Genomic DNA, 16,421 nt, shown 5'->3' with positions numbered 1-16,421 from the left:
ATTGTGTAAGTTCTTTATATATTTTGGATACTGTTTACCAGATATGTCATTGCAAATACATTCTCCCATTCTGTAGGTTGTCTTTTAATTTTGTTGATTATTTCCTTGCTGTGCAGAAGCTTTTATTTGATGTAGTCCCGACAGTTTTTGTTTTTGTTTTCCTTGCCTCAGGACCTATGTAAAAAGAAGTTGCTATGGCCAATATCAGAGAGACTGCCTATGCTCTCTTCTAGGATTTTTATGGTTTCAAGTCTCATATTTAGATCCTTAATCCACTTTTATTTTTGTGTATGGTGTAAGAAAGTGGCCCAGTTTCATTCTTTCGCATATAGCTGTCCACTTTTCCCAACACCATTTGTTGAAGAGATTATCTTTTTTCCTATACACTTGCCTCTTCTGTCAAAGATTAATTGACCACATAAATCGTGAGTTTATTTCTGGGCTCTCTATTCTGTTTCATTGATCTGTGTCTATTTTTGTGCCCATACCATACTGTTTTGATTACTACAGCTTTGTAGTATAACTTGAAATTAGATTGTGATACCTCCAGCTTTGTTCTTTTTCAAGATTGTTTTAGCTATTCAGGGTCTTTTGTGGTTCCATACAAATTTTAGGATTATTTGTTCTAGTTCTGTGAAATATGCTGTTGGTATTTTGATAGGGATTGTACTGAATCTGTAGATTGCTTTGGATAGTATGTGCATTTTAACAATATTTGTTCTTCCAATCCATGAGCATGGAGTATCTTTTCATTTGTGTCGTCTTCAATTTCTTCCATCAGTGGTTTTTTTAGTTTTCAGAGTACAGGTCTTTCACTTCTTTGGTTAGGTTTATTCCTCGTTATCTTACTATTTTTGGTGCAACTGTAAATAGGACTGTTTCTTAATTTCTCTTTCTGCTGCTTCATTATTTGTGTATAGAGTGCAACAGATTTATTCTGTACATTGATTTTGTATCTTACCACCTTATCAAATTATCAGTTCCAGTAGTTTTTTGGTGGAGTCTTTAGGATTTTCTATCTATAGTATCATGTCATCTGCAAATAGTCAAAGTGTTACTTCTTCCTTACCAATGGATGCCTTTTATTCCTTTTTCTTATGTGATAGCTGTGGCTAGGATTTCCAGTACTGTGTTGAATAAAAGTGGTGAGAGAGGACATCCCAAAGGCCCCACCTTCTAATACCATTGCATTGGTGTTAGGACTTCAATGTATGAATTGGGGGAGGGGTGGAAACACAAACATCCAGTCCATAACTGGTATAAAAACTGTGTTAATGTTCCAGATAGAGTCCCTCAGATACTCTTCAGATTCTACACAATATGAAATCTCAGCCAGTACTCAAAAATACTGAAACGTACAATCCAGTGAAAATAAATCTAGTTGCATTCAAGTTAGATTTTTAGTTTCACTGTTCCATGTTGCACTGGCTTCATGGAGAGGAAAGATATAATAATCATACTTGAGATTTAGAAGACACTTAACAAGCTAGTGGGTCTTAATGACTTAGCAAAAGCATAAGCCAAAGACACCTTTCATTTGCTGAGGGTAAGAGGGGAGGAAGGTCTTCATAAGGAGTGGTTTTAAATATTAAGTACTTTAAGAAAGGAAATGAAAGGAATTACATTAAATTTCCATATAAAGAGTACATTGTAAAATTTTCCACACTTGTCAGGAAAGAAAATACAATAAACAGACAAGACTGCAAAACAAAATTTGTTCTGAAAAATGGAGGATGACTTAATCATCAACTCTTCTGAACCATTAAAATCCATTCTGTCTGCATCTAACCAGGGAAGCTATCATCCTCAGCCTGGAAATGTAAAAGTGTCTAGAAATGTAAAATTAATTTGTATTTTTATACTTAGATAAATGTTAAATCCTTGGTTTTTCACCTTATATAAAAACTAAACCCTACTTTAAACAGAGGTTTTCCGTTATATACTCGAAAATGTCTACCATAGCTATTAAAAAAGATATTTTCTCCATGATAATACTATGAAGTTTGCCACCTAAAAAGTGCTCAATAAATTACTATAAAATAGAACATTCCTTGTTGTTATATATAATAAGTACTACTCTGTGGCACACACTGAGCTAGACTCTGGAATTATAATCTACTCTGGAAAACCTTCTATGGTCATTCCCTCCTCCCTTCTCTCCTCAGTTTAGGATAGGAACCCTCTCCTATATACTCTCATATTGTCCTGTTTTCTCCATTCAGAACAATGTTATACCATACTTATCTGTCCCTTCCTAACTACAAATTTCTTGAGGGCACAGAGAACTATCTTATCCATCTCTGTATCCCACGCATTAGCACAGTGCCAGGTGTACAGAAGTATCTAGTGAATGTTTGGTGGATGAAGGCATCTCATGCAAGAGAAAAATGGGTAAAGGAACAATTGCAGCAATGCCCTTGGTGTGATACCTGAGTTTTATACAGGTGCTGTGGGACTATAGAAAAGGACATGTCATTAGATGGAAAAATCAGGAAATCTTTCTAGGAGGGATGAGATTTCAGCTGTTTTGAAGGGTGAGTAGGAAGTAATTCCATGAAGAAGGTACAGGGTAGGGAGACAAGGAGGAATGATATTCCAGGTAGAATGTCATTCTAGAACTGAGGCATGAAATAAGCCACATTCGTCCTAAACAGTCAAGTCCTAGGCAGCTAAAGCAATCAGCAAAATCCAGACTGAGAGCTTAAAACGCACATATTTAAAAAGCAAAGTAGAATATTTAAGGATGACTATTGGTGTGATGAAACTATTAAGACATCATAAGTGATTAAAATAAAAATCTGTATACTTCTATTGGGAAGGCAAGGGACTGTGATTTTAGAGAAGCTTCTCGGGTGGCTGGCAAAATTCTGTTTTTGTTTTTGTTTTTTTAAGATTTTATTTATTTATTTGACAGAGAGAGAGAGCATGCACAAGCCAGGCGAGCGGGAGAGGGAGGGGGAGAAGCAGGCTCCCCAGCTGAGCAGGCAGCCCAATGTGGGACTCGATCCCAGGACCCCGAGACCATGACCCGAGCTAAAGGCAGACGCTTAACCGACTGAGCCACCCAGGCATTCCCCAAAATTCTGTTTTATCTGAGGGACAGTAACAAGAATGTTCACCTAGTAACTCATTAAAGTACAAGATGTTTTATGTGGTTTTCTGTATCAATGATATATATATGCTATAAAAAAACACTATATTAAAAGACCTTTTTAAAGTGGACCTTGGACACTGATTTAACCAGATCACTTCAGCAAGCTGGAGACCACTCACAATATTAAGTTTTTGGATACACAGAAGTCAACAATTTTGATAAACAGACTTCTGGTGGCTTTCTAATGTTGATATTAAATCCAGTAAGATGAACTTGGAAAAATAGTATGCTACCCAACTTTTTTTTTGTTATACCAAAAATACAAAACAAAACAAAACCCCAAAAACTGTAAACCACAAAGTTGAAGGATCTCATCATTAGGCAAGATCTTAGTGGTCAATGAGTCCCATCACTATACAGTTACGTCTTAAATCCCATTTACAATATCCAAGAGAAACAGCTGTCTTACTTTTACTTGAAAATCTTTAGCAAAGGAAAATTTACAATCTTCCTAAAATGATTTGGCTATGTTAGCAAAGGAACAGAAACCCTGGTCATCCTAAACAAACCACTCAAATGTTCAAGTGCTCAGATTATTAGCACTTGACACATTTAACTATGCAATATAACCAAAAAGCCAAATTATTATTCCAGGATTATTGCCACTGGTCAAAATATTTTCGAACTCCTTGGGAATTTCCCCCAGAATTCGTATTGTTTTCTTTTGAATATGCTCAAGGATGATAAATCTTAAAATCAGAAATACCAATTTGTTAGAGGTGTAAAGGACTTCAGAGATTATTCAGTGTACCTGTCTCATTTATAAATAAGGAAGCTGACATTTAAAAGAGTTTTGTCTCTGTTGAAAGAATAGCATTCTTGGAAACCGTCAAGTCTGTGTTTCCAAGAATGGTGAATATATTTATTCATTCATTCAATAAACATTTATTAGTAACAGTTATGTGCCAGGTACTGTGCTAAGCAATAGGAAGCACAAAACAAAATACAACACTGGTTTTTTAAAATATTTTTTTTATTATGTTAGTCACTATACAGTACATCCCTGGTTTCTGATGTAAAGTTTGATGATTCATTAGTTGCGTATAACACCCAGTGCACCATGCAATACGTGCCCTCCTTACTAACCACTTTTTTGACCTTGAAGAATATACAGTATAGTCCAGGAGAAGAGCAACGGTATACAAACGACTAAACAAGCTCAATACTTTAAGTGCCGTGAGAGAAATATAGACAAACCACCTTGAGAGTTCTCAGAAGGTAGATATAACCCGGCCCGGGAGATGAAAGGTGTCCTGGAAATAGTGATAACTGAATGAAGACCAAGGAATTAGCAGGAGTTAGGAACAGAGCATAGGAACCAAAAGAAAAAAAAAAAAGCATCCATATAGAATTTCCAAATAAGAAAGGGAAGAACACAGCCTATCCAAGGAACATCAGGTGATTAGGTGTGGCTAGCACAGAGAGTGAGGGTGTTGGGTGTGCTGTGGAAAAGGGCCTCATGGGACAAGATGGGGTGGAGAGGCCAGAGGCTCTGAATAAAGTGTTAAGGAGTCTGATAGTGTGAAATGATGAGAGCTTTTAATGAAATAGCCAGAATGGAGAGAAGTTGGTAAACATGTGAGAAATGAAGGAAATAGAATTAATAGGAGCAGATATGAAGGGAGTGAAAGGAATGGAGGTAAGAGAAGGCAGAGAAGGATGGGGGAAAAAAGAGGAAGGAAGAAAGGGAGGGAGGAGTTCAGAATGAGTCCCAGGCTTCTCTATCTTGGATAACTGGGAGATTATGGAGATGGGAAATGCAAGAAGAGGGACAAGAGAAGACAAGAAGATGTGCTCCCATAAGACCTATTGGAAGTCTGTGGGAAATCCACATAGAGATATCCAGAAGACAGTTATATGAATCTGGAGCTAAAAAAAGTCTATACTAGAAATAAAAATTTGGTAATTGTAGTAAACAAGGGATTGCCTGGGGCACACAGGCTACCCCTAATCTACACAGGGAGATATAAAATGGATGAGACCCTCTAGAACAATGTGTAGCAGTGTGAATTAAGGAAAAGGACAGAATCTTGGGAAGCACCAACATTTCCAGGAGGCTGTCGCGGATGTACGGCAAACAGAGCCTGGGTGAGAGCGGTAGCCCGAGTGAGTACGGGTAGGCCTACCTGATACCTACACCCCCGCCCCCCCACACACGGGGGAACTAAGAGACAAAACTGTTACCCTTTGCAGATGTGTGGTACAATTTCCTACATTAAAAATCAATGACTAAATGCAATGTGATATTCTGTACTGGATCCTGGAGCAGAAAAAGGACATTAGTGGAAAAGGTGGTGGAATCCAAATAAAGTTTGTAGTTAGCAGTAATGTACCAGTATCTTTTTTTTTTTTTTAATTTTTGAAAAAAGTGCCACAGTTACGTAAGAAGTTAACTTTAGGGAAAGCTGGGTGAAGGGTATAGGAGAACTCGAAAATCTTTGCAACACTTCTGTAAATCTAAGATTACTTCTAAATAAAGTGTTTTAAATGTCAAAATAAAATACAAATGAGCAATTAGAAATAATTCAGCAAGGCTGTTTGATACAGAATATATAAAAATCGAGTTTCTGTAACTCACAACAAACTTATAGAACATGCAATTATTTCTTTTAAAGCTACCATTTGTGTTAACAGCTAAAGGGTCCTAGCACTTTTATGGAGAAAATTATAAAACTTAATCAAAAGTCATTTCTAAAAGACTTAAAAGGGGAGGTATGAATGCTTACAAATGGGAAGACTCAGTATAGTTAAGATGTCACTTCTCCCCCCCCAGATAATCCATAAATTTAACGAAACCCCAAGGGAGTAGTCAGCAGTAGAAAACCAGGAAGAGTAAAAACCAAGTGAGGACATAATCTCAAGTGGGACCTTCAAAAAGCCCTTCACAGTCAAATGGTGCAAAAAGAGACTGCTAACACGACTGAAAAGTATTCACTGGATTTAACCACAGTAAGAATTTGGGAACAGTGAATGCAAACAACTTCTTCAAGAGGTTCGACTGAAAGAAACCACAGAAATTAGAATGTAGTATTCAGAAAAAACACGGTGTCAAATTGCATGGATTTGGGAGTCAAACAGACTGGACTCAAAATCAGGCTTTACCATGTATCGGCTGAGCTCACCTCCTCACCTGCACAGTGGACAAGAATTGCTATTACCTAAGGCTACAGTGAGGATGAGATGATATTAGAGCTCTCTCCATATAAAAGTTTTAGTAGAGAGTAATTATCAGGTATGTTGACCTCTTACTCTACCTATTTCTTTTCTATTGCTTTGTTTTGAGATTCGAGGAATTATGTTATTTGTTAAGAAACCTTGTACTTGAACATGAGAATATCTAGGAGAGGGCAAGTGTGACCTACAAAATGTGGTTGGGGTATCTTATAAAAAATATGTCATTTATCCTATATGTAATATCTTACCATAGGGAAGCTGATTCTTTACCTAAAGCAAATAAATTTATAGTTTCACTATTCAAAATGAGAAGACAAAGACTTACACAATTTCTCAACCTATTATCCTGTGTTTACAATTTATTTATTCATTCATTCAACAGAGTGGTCTTGGTTGCCTGTTATATCAGGAGCTAGAAGGAGCTAGAAAAACCAAGATCTACAAAGTCTCTACCATCACAGAGCTTACCTTCTATTGGCAACTGCAGTGTTTCTTAGATTGGCTAGCATTGATGTTGTCATTTAAGTAATTTGATATGGAAGCAAACAGAAACTCTCAATACATGAAGATAATCAGAAAGCGGTTGTCTAGGGGCACCTGGGTGGCTCAGTCATTAAGTGCTGACTCTTCATTTTGGCTCAGGTCATGATCTCAGGGTCGTTAGATGGAGCCCTGCATTGGGCTCTGTGCTGGGCATGGAGCCTGCTTAAGATTCTCTTATGCTACATGACTGGTCTCCAGATGACAGGTACCCCTATTTCCCAGCATCCTCATCTCAGAACACTGAACATATTTTAATTTCTTGCTCATTCAAAACAAACTTTTACATTTAAAACTGAGTGATAGAGCATGTTAGCTTTCCACTAGAATTATATTTTTGAGTCAAAAAAATACGTTGGATGGGGCATCTGGATAGCTCAGTCAGTTAAGCCTTCAGCTCAGGTCATGATCCCAGAGTCCTGGGATCGAGACCTCCATCTGGCTCTCTGCTCAGCGGGGAGCCTGCTTCTCCCTCTCCCTCCGCCTGCCGCTCTGCCTACTTGTGCTCTCTCTGTGTCAAATAAATAAATAAAATATTTAAAAAAAATAATACATTGGAACCACCCAATTTAATGCTGAAGACCAGGCACTAAGAACTTTTTAATGTAGATTACTGACAAAGGAGGCTAGGTAACACAAGAAACTCATTTGTTGAAAATGAAAAACTTTAAATCTCCATATATACATGGAGTACTTGAGGTAATAATCAACAAAGATTAGCAACCTATGTTTGTTTGTTTCTTTCTTTCTTTCTCTCTTTCTTTCTTCCTTCCTGTTTTTGTAAACACAAATGACTAAAAGCTCCATACAGCCCCTCTCGTTAAACTTTTGTTATTATTTTCTTTTGCCTTTCATCCCAGAACCCAAAACCCACACCCCATTTTCTTCACAACTCAACTGACTAGTTAAGATTTATAGATAAAAACATTTGACACACAGATGGTTCATTAAAATTCTTAGCAACTCCTCAGTTTGCAAAGAAGGTTAAATTGAATATAATACGAGAGAAAGAAAAATAAGAAGGAAGAAAAGGGCAGGAAGAACCTTAGAAATCTCTGAGTTCCTTCATTACTACTCAATCAGGACATGGCTTTATGAGCCCATTAATATCAACTCTTATATCCATAAAGTAAAAATTGTTTCTATTATGGGACAATAATTACAAAACATTTAAAATTTAAAACCATTTAAATAAAAATAAGTGAAATATATTATGTCTAAAATACCAAATTTCTTCCCACAATTATTTTACTTCTACACTACACCAGTTAATTTCTACAATTATAAAAAATTGAAAACATACAGCTGATTAATGCCAAAGAGGGGGCTGTTACAAGCAATTCTAATCCATAAAAACCTACAAAAATCAATTTCTTCCAATATCTCCTCTCCTGGATATCGTACTTCATGACCTAAAATGGGAGCAGTCAGGCTAGCTGAGCTACAGGTAAGAGCAAGTGCAGCACGAGGCCCAAATGGCGGCAGATGCCAGAGGACTCGGGCTCTTCTAACAGCACAGCTGCTTGTTTAAGAACGGCACTTGGTTTTACTACAGGGGCATCAGATAATTAAGTCAGACTGACAGCAAGAAAGAAAAGACTATGCGGCATCTTGCGGCATTCCAGAAGTTCCAAGTGTAATACAGGGTCAAAGCAGAGCTGCACCGAACTTCAAAGCTGGAGAGAAAAGGCAAGGTCCGCAGTGTCGGCACCCTCAGTAAACAGGCACAACAGGTTACGTAGAGACCACATCTTCCACACCCTTTCCACGGCTGCTGGTGCCTCCAGACAGCATCGGACTACCCTGGCACCGGGAAGAGGCCTGAAGGGCTCTGCCACCGCGGGCGCTTCTTGGCCGGCTTTGTGGAGGCGTAATCAGGCAGGAAAATTCTGTCAACCATTGGCAGGGGCATTTTCTGGCAAGATGTCTCAGTGATCTGGATTTCAGGACCCCGCACTGCCGCCTGGCACAGCAACACAAAGCATCAATGACAGCATGCTGCTATAAATACAAGCTTCCACCCACCAAAGTCGTCAACCCTATATGAGTGTTAAATGGTCTTTTCTCCCCAGAGGCCAACAGTTAGAGAACTGTTTCTAAAAATAAGTTGGCCACAAAATTATAGAAATGGAGAGCAGATCGGTGGTTTCCAGAAGGGGGGTTGAGGAATTGAATGTGGCTATAAAAGGGCAACCCGAGGAATCCTTGTAATGAAGGAAATGTTCTGTATCTTGACTGCATCAATGTCGATATCCTGGTTGTGATATCGCACGACGGTACTACAAGATGTTACAATTGGGGAAAGTGGGTGAAGAGTACACAGAATCTCTCTGTATTATTCCTTACAATTGAATGTGAATCTATCATTACCTCAAAATAAATAAAATTAATTTTAAAAAGTCAGCTTAGTTAAAAATCTCATCCAGTTTAATAATTAACATTTGAAATATGTATTTTAAGATACATAGAATTGAGGGGAAAAACAAAAGCCAAGGAATGTAAAGAAGATAGATTCCTCTAGATGTTGTTTTTACTATAACTTCAGTTTCCATAATAAAATAGAAATGGAAGAAATTGAGAACCCGCAGGTAGAACAGCCCATAGACCAGATAACTGGCCTCCACGGTATGTAGGTATTTCCATTCTACAACTTACTGTTGACTCACTACGAGCTCGGTCCTATCTGGGCACGTGGAATAAAACACAATACAGTTGACCCCGAACAACACAGGTTTGAATGGTGTGGTTCCACTTATATGCAGAATTTTTACAGTACAGCACTGTAAATGTATTTTCTCTTCCTTATGATTTTCTTAACATCTTCTCTTCATAGCTTACTTCAAGAACAAAGTATATAAATACATACAACATACAAAACGGGTGTTTATTGACTGTTTATGTTATTGGTAAGACTTCTGATTAACCGTAAGCTATTAGTTAAGATTTGGGGGAGTCAAAAGTTATATGCAGATTTTTGACTCTTGGGTGGGGGGTCAGCGCCTCTAACTTCCACATTGTTCAAGGGTCAACTGTACAAAGAACATAAAAATCTGATGTAAAGTTTCAGTTAATACTAAATTTTAATTTTACTCTAATAATCATGAGGAAAAGACATGAGATGATTCAAAGAAAAATCAGTATTTGAAAATTCTTTTTTTGCTGGTTTGTTCTACTTATTAAATTCTCAGTTATTCAGAGGCTGATTATGTGGTCTGTGGGCTATTCTATGACCATGGGTTCTCCATTTCTTCCATTCTCTTCTTCACAGCCTCTGAACACTTCCACTAGAAGGTGAGGATACAAGGGTCAGAAGACAGAAATATGCTCAAATATCACTTGTGCTACCTGTTGCCATATTAAAACATTAGGTGGTGGAAGGGGTACAAAGACAAGAAAAAAAGATTTTTTGTGTGTGCCTCACATAGCTGAATGTCCACAGATTTTTATATTTTTCATTAGCAAAAGAACTCCGAGAACTGCTCTGGTGAATACAGAACATGTGATCACTTCAGATTTCTTTGTATCTCCTACAATGTTTACTGAGTTAGCAGGAAGCTCACTGGCCCCTGGGGCAGGCATCTAGGCTACTTGTGAGATTTCTTCCAGCAGAGGCCTTCTGGGCTTTAGAAGAGCTGCTCTGTTGTTGGAGGCCAGCAACAGACAGGCCCTTGAGGAAGTCAATATCCTAACATGGAACAAATGTTCAAAGTCAGACCTTCAGTCAGGGTCAGCCACTGCTATAGCTGACAAATATTTTCACCGAGAAACAACTGCTGAGGTGCCTAAATTGTAGTTCTATAATACAAATTAATTCTTGAGACGTCCTTAACCCCTTTGGTTTGTCTCAGAATAAACGGAGTTCAGCATTCAAGGAACACTATGAAAAATGAAAACGCTTATACTAAAACCAGGGTAGCTAACTCAAAGGCCTACAGGAACTATGCAAGTAACACAGATGACGAATCAGCTTGAGTGATGAGATGAAGGGGAGTAGGGGGGAGTGGGGACGGTCATGGACTATAGGACACATGTCTCCAGCTAGTGGGGCAGCCACTACTCAGTCCCAATCAAGTGCAGAGTTTGAATCTTCCCTACTCCCCATCCTCCTTCTTTCCCCCTCCCTTCCTCCCCACTTCTCTCTCTCTCTCTCTCTCTCTCTCTCTCTCTCTCACACACACACACACACACACACACACAGTCTATGATGGTAATTTGATCTGGCTTGTGGGTCACCAATTTGAAATGTCTCTTCAAAGGCTATTAACCTGGCTGGAGTACTCTGAAATCACAAACAGCACAGATAAGATTCACAATAAAAATAGAAGCTGCCACAAGCAAGTATTTTTGCAATCAATCCAACATACCCAAGAAATGGAGCACCTCCTGATTACAGCCTTTTCTTGGCGATTCTTTCTCTTTTTGAAATGCTTCTTGGATGATTTGAGAAAGCCTGAGGGTTCTCTCAAAGTTAGGTGCCCCATGGAGATAATGCAACCAGCTTGGTTGGCTGGTCACGCTCCTCCCCCAGGGGGAATGCCAATTAGCTGGACTGTTTGTGTTCCTGGCCCTTCCTTCTGGATTGAAAAGTTCACATTCATCTATAAAAATCATACAATTCAGGCAGCTCCAGAACAGAAAACAGAGCAGCAAGTGTGTGCCCGGGAAAGGAGGAGCTTTGGGGGGGGGCGGGGAGGAGGCGAATAGGGGCACAGGGTGGAGAAGGGAAGCTGCCCAGAGTGTTCCAGTTATTTAACTACGCTCTCCCACACAGTCATTCTCTTTGACTGGTAAAATCATTAGGAAAACACCTTTCAAAGCAGGCTTAAGACAAGAGAGTTTTATTTGACTCTCATGAAAATAGCCCAGGCAGCACGTCTCCCAATCAGTGACGAGCAGTACACAGACTCCGCTTCGGAAAACCCTGATTCCAGCCAAGAGCTCAAGGCCCATCTCCAAAACTTCTGAGGAGGCCCTCCCAAGGAAAATTCTTCCCTGCATCCCCTGCATGACATAGCTGGGTGGATTTAGTAGGAAGCTGGAAACAGCTCCTTTGCCTGAAAGTCTCCAGTAAGAAACAGGACCCCTTCTTCAGCTGTGCTGAGGATTTAAAAGAAGAAAACAGGATCCCAGTTAAAAACTGTGGTTCCACCCCTGAGAATGTCCCTGCCCTGAAGTCCAAGTTAATAAAGTTAAGTGGACTACTCTGCAGTTGAGTTCTCTAAAATAGGATATTTGAAATTAATGGTTAAAAGCTGGAGGGGAGGGAAAGATTCTTCAAAAGTGTTTGCCATATCCCTACACAATATCTCAATTACTGAGGTTAAATACTTTGACTGGTTTCACAAAAGTACTATGTCCTGGGATGGAAATGAACGGTATCAAAATAATTCAGTGAATAACTGAGTATGCTGGTCAAACCTCCTTAGGATAATGCCTTTTCTATGTTTATCACTTTAAAATGTTATTTCCTCAAATGAACAGGAAGCTATTTAATCAACGCCCATTTTAAAAATGTTATCTGATCCAAAGGCTCATAGATCTAAAAAAGAAAAAAAAAATACCGTGGCTTTCTCTTCCCATATTCCCAACACGTTCTATATACTCTAACCACAGAAGAGACAGGTACGCCCCCTGCGGTCTAACTAGCCAAGCCTTCGTTACCCCCTGCTCTAGTCTCAGTGTCAAGAGTACATGTATTGAGCGCTGATAAGATGTCTATATTTCATAGTGAATTCATAAACCTAGGTTCTGCATCTCTCTACATTTAACATATAAAAAAATGCACCCTTGTATTTGACTTTGTTGATGCCTATTTAATTTACACATGTATGGATTTAACTGTTTTGTTTACAGTCTGCATCTAACAAACATTTATAAAGCACTTCCGGTGTACCAACCACAGCATGAGAACATAACACCCTGGCACCACTAACAATAAAAAAGCTTGTGGGGAAAAAAAAAAAAAAGACTGTGGATGTATGACACAACTGCGTCAGGAGTAGTGCAATGAACAAAAGATAGTGCACGAGTTTTTTAAATTAAGGAATTCCAGTAAAGGGGATTTAATTTCAAATCCCCTGAAATACCTGATCCCCCTTTTTCCTCCTACCTAATTCTCAAAAATGCAAATAGCAACACTTCCATTTTATTTCTTGTTTTCAGGTCTTTTTCTGTCTCCACATTGGCTCCCTCCATTCCTCTCTGTGTTCTAAGGTATTTATAGTGTAGACAGATTTAAACATACTTTAAGTATCTTCCCTCCTTACTCTCTGATTCTGGAGTGTGAATGACATATAATAGTAAAAAAGAAAAAAAAATCTTGTAGAAATGTATAACTATGGGTCAGATAACTAAGGGCCTCAGAAAAAACAAGCAGGAAGGTTAAGACAACAAGAATGATAAACATACTGCAGGTTCTGGAAAAGAAATGCATCAGACTAAAAGTAGAGTTTAAAGAAAACCTAACTGAAAGGTTATTGGAGCTGTTCATGTGTAAGATAAGAAGAATGTGGACTGTGATGGTGGCAGTGAGGGGAGAACAAAGGAATAAACGCCGGGGTTTCATGAAGTCTGAATTTTGGTTTAAAAAAAGGGGGGGGGGAGTTGTGTTTAGATTTCAACTTGGAAATATGAAAACTGAAGTGAAATAATTTGGGGAGAAAGTTGATCGAATCAGGATATCCAGCTTCTGACCCAGCAGCAGCTCCATGCTCATCAAAAAAACAGTGAAAACAATGACCTGCTCATTTGATTGGAAGTGAAGCTAGTTAGGCTCAAGCCAACGGAGTGACATCCAGAAGCAGATGTTTTCCAGACAGCAGCAATTTTGAAACTGGATGTGGTAGACTTATTTTGGTGGCTCCCATGAACCACACCTTTGATGGTCATACCTCATGTAGCCTCTGCCCGTACTGACTCCAGTCCTGGGCCACGCGGACTGGGTTTGGTCCGTGGGCTATTAGCAAACATGATGCACACAGCGCTTACGCACTTGAGCTTACGCTCTCGGAAACTTTGCTCGGGGGATGCAGCCGCTACGTAAAGCAGCTCACACTAGTCTCAAGGACAGACCGCATGAAGAAACGGAGATCCACAGGCTGCCAGTTACCCCCGGCAAGGTGACAGACATGTGAGTAAAGCCTTTTTAGATACTCCTTACCCAGCCCCCCTTTGACTGCAGATGCGTGGGAAATCCCAAACTATACCAGCAGAAAACCTGTCCAGCTGAACCAGTCAATCCACATCATCGTGAGAAATAATCAAATGGTTATTTTAGGCCGTTAGGTTTCGAAACATGTGTTAGACAGCAGGAGCTGACTGGAGTGCTGGAGTGCAGAGGAGATACAAGGGTGTAACAGGGAGATTCAGGAATAATAAACTGTCACCGCTAACATCCATTAGGGCTTCCTACCTGAGGGCACGATTAACTAAATTCTCTGCCTGTGTCCTTCGGTGTTAATACTCCCAACAGTTCTAACACAGTAGCTTTTAGTAGCTATTATCACCACTAGCCTGGCGGGGGAATTGGTATTTAAAGAAACTAAGCAACATACCCAAGATCATACAACTGTGCATGGGTGCCGCAGTCAGTTAAGTGTCTGACTCTTGGTTTTGGCGCAGGTTGTGATCTCAGGATCGTGAGATCGAGCCCCGCGTCAGGCTCTGTGCTCAGTGCAGCGTCTGCTTGGGATTCTCTCCCTGTCCCCCTGCCCCCTCCCTGCTACATGTTCTCTCTCTCAAATAAATAAATAAATCTTAAAAAAAAAAAAAAAGAGGCACAGCTGAGACACAAACCCAGATCTACCAGTTACCTGCACAAATGTGAAAAATGAATCTATGAGAATGACCTTAACAAAGAAGTGAGAATAAATAAAAGCACTGAAGGTAGGGCTAGGGCTGGAAAGAACAATCACTTGACCACAGTTTTGAATTTTTCTCTAATTTCAAGGATAGCTGTTCAACACATTCTTGCTAAGAAATCACTTCTAGCCCCTATGTAGAAGGCCAGCTCCTGCTTGTCGTCCTACCTCTGTACTCCACTCTGATAACAACAGCGGCTCCTAGAGCCACATTTAGAGCCACCTATGGGCTGGAGGAGTCTGGCCTCACGTGTCTATCACTTTAGGATCACTCTGGCCATCTCCGGGCACAGGCCCGACAGGAAGTGCCCTCTTTGGGCTCCTACGCTTGTCCTTTGGCCATGCCTATTCCTTATGACGTTATCAGTCTTCCCAGAAACTGATTCTTTGAACCTCCAGCAGAATTTGAGCCAAAAATCCTTGGAGCTTGGTCCATAGAAATCATCTAGTCCAGACTTTTCAGTTAAAGATAAGGAAGCAAGTCCAGGGTTGGTAGTGACCTAGGGCCAAAGATCAGCAGCCCCTCCCCGCCTACTGCTGGACGCTGAACCACATAGTTTCTGTGACGTGGGTCACTATCGCTTCTTCATTTGCCATTCCTCAAGGTATAGCTGGTTGAAATAATGCTACAATGGTGCCTTGTTCCAAGTAATTAGCTGTGTGGGGGTAAAGGGGGTGGTGGAAAAGCAGGGGAATTGATGAAAATACCAAGAAATAAGAGGTCTTATGTTCCCAAAGAAAATCTTATATGATCTCTCCTCATTCTTTATAATCAAAAGACAAAGAGTTAATTACTATAGTTTGCAAAGTTAAGAAAAAAGGTCATAAAAGTACACAAGTAGTAAAGCAAATAGAGCTCAGGCTCTAGTAGTCCTACTTCCATCCCTTAAAAAGGAGCTAAAATCACAATCACTGAATATACGTCCTTCCCCTGCGCCACGAGAACTGTCACTTTGGGTTTTTTTGCTCCTTTCTCCTTGTCAGACTTGGAACCACTCTCTCAGGAGCACGCCAAGAGTCCCATACAACTCATTATTTACAAGTTTTGAATGTGAAAGTCTGTTTCAGCCTAGATCATCTCTTGCGCATTTGGGGGCGTATTTGTTTTTCCTTTCTTCCTTTTCCTCTTCCACTTTCCACCTCCCTTACTCTGTCTGCTCCCCTGACTTATTCTTTCTGCTTCTTTCGAAAGATATATGAGGCTGAGTAAGATTTAAAAAAAAAAAAAAAAAAAACCCAGACATCTATAAAAGCATCCAACACTATCTCAGTATTATTTTTGGACGAATAAAGAAAGGTTTGAGACATGGAAAGTGATTCCGTTTGAGATGCCCTGAATTGAAATTTCTTGTCTCGGGCTTGGAAGGGAGTCTGGCCCTCACAAGTAAACTGTTCCAAGACCAGACACAGATACATCTCATTTTACGTAACCCACACATTCTACTATAACTATTTTTCCCAAGAATTTCTAAAGTATACTACTTTCTACCTCTAAGGGAACAGTGATTTTCACATGAAGAAAATATTATTCAGAATCTAGCCATAGTCTTTCAGCTGGGCAATACAAAGGATCAAACTTCCGATTTCATTTTTTTGGATTCATGGAAAGAATTATTAAGCCAGGAAGATGCCTTGGAGATCACCTGTTCCAATGCTGATGTTTTTAAAAACAGAAACTAGGCTCTCTACCCAAA

The 16,421-nt window shown here is 39.6% G+C and overlaps 1 protein-coding gene and 1 long non-coding RNA gene across 3 annotated transcripts in view; both read right to left on the bottom strand.

Annotated features, from left to right (window-relative positions):
- The window catches only part of FGF2 (fibroblast growth factor 2), a 67,681-nt gene that overhangs the window by 23,843 nt on the left and 27,417 nt on the right, over positions 1 to 16,421 (bottom strand). The gene's annotated exons all lie outside the window — the stretch shown is intronic.
- Positions 1,090 to 16,421, bottom strand: part of LOC130543336 (uncharacterized) — a 41,869-nt gene continuing 26,537 nt past the window's right edge. The window contains exons 1-2 of the long non-coding RNA XR_008958621.1: positions 11,233 to 16,421; positions 1,090 to 8,831 (exon numbers count right to left, since the gene is read on the bottom strand). The exon at positions 11,233 to 16,421 is cut by the window's right edge and continues 26,537 nt beyond it. This is a non-coding gene — a long non-coding RNA (uncharacterized LOC130543336). The remainder of the gene's footprint in view (positions 8,832 to 11,232) is intronic.

The sequence above is a fragment of the Ursus arctos genome, unplaced genomic scaffold, assembly GCF_023065955.2.
Source record: "Ursus arctos isolate Adak ecotype North America unplaced genomic scaffold, UrsArc2.0 scaffold_11, whole genome shotgun sequence".
Classification (NCBI taxonomy): Eukaryota; Metazoa; Chordata; class Mammalia; order Carnivora; family Ursidae; genus Ursus; species Ursus arctos.
This window is presented reverse-complemented; position numbering and strand designations above follow the sequence as displayed.